Here is a 606-nt window from a genome sequence, read left to right on the forward strand (position 1 = left end):
GTAGTTTTTCTCCTTATGTTGATGCTTTCCATCTATTATCCTTTGTAGGGCTGGATTTGTGGAAAGATATTTTATACATTTTGTTTTGTCATGGAATATCTTGTTTTCTCCATTATGGTAATTGAGAGTTTTGCTGGGTATAGTAGTCTGGGCTGGCATTTGTGTGCTTGTAGGGTCTGTATGACATCTGCCCATGATCTTCTAGCTTTCATAGTCTCTGGTGAGAAGTCTGCCGTAATTCTGATAGGCCTGCCTTCATATGTTACTTGCCTTTTTTCCCCTTACTGCTTTTAAAATTCTTTCCTTGCTTAGTACATTTGGTGTTTTGATTATTATGTGACGGGAGGAATTTCTTTTCTGGTCCAGTCTATTTGGAGTTCTGTAGGCTTCTTGTATGTTCATGGGCATCTCTTTCTTTAGGTTAGGGAAGTTTTCTTCTATAATTTTGTTGAAGATATTTACTGGCCCATTACATTGGGAGTCTTCACTCTCTTCTATACCTTAGGTTTGGTCTTCTCAGTGCATCCTGGATTTCCCAGATGTTTTGGGTTAGGAGCTTTTTGCTTTTTGCATTTTCTTTGACTGTAGTGTCAATGTTTTCTAAGG

This window comes from Mastomys coucha, unplaced genomic scaffold, assembly GCF_008632895.1.
Source record: "Mastomys coucha isolate ucsf_1 unplaced genomic scaffold, UCSF_Mcou_1 pScaffold6, whole genome shotgun sequence".
Taxonomy (NCBI): domain Eukaryota; kingdom Metazoa; phylum Chordata; class Mammalia; order Rodentia; family Muridae; genus Mastomys; species Mastomys coucha.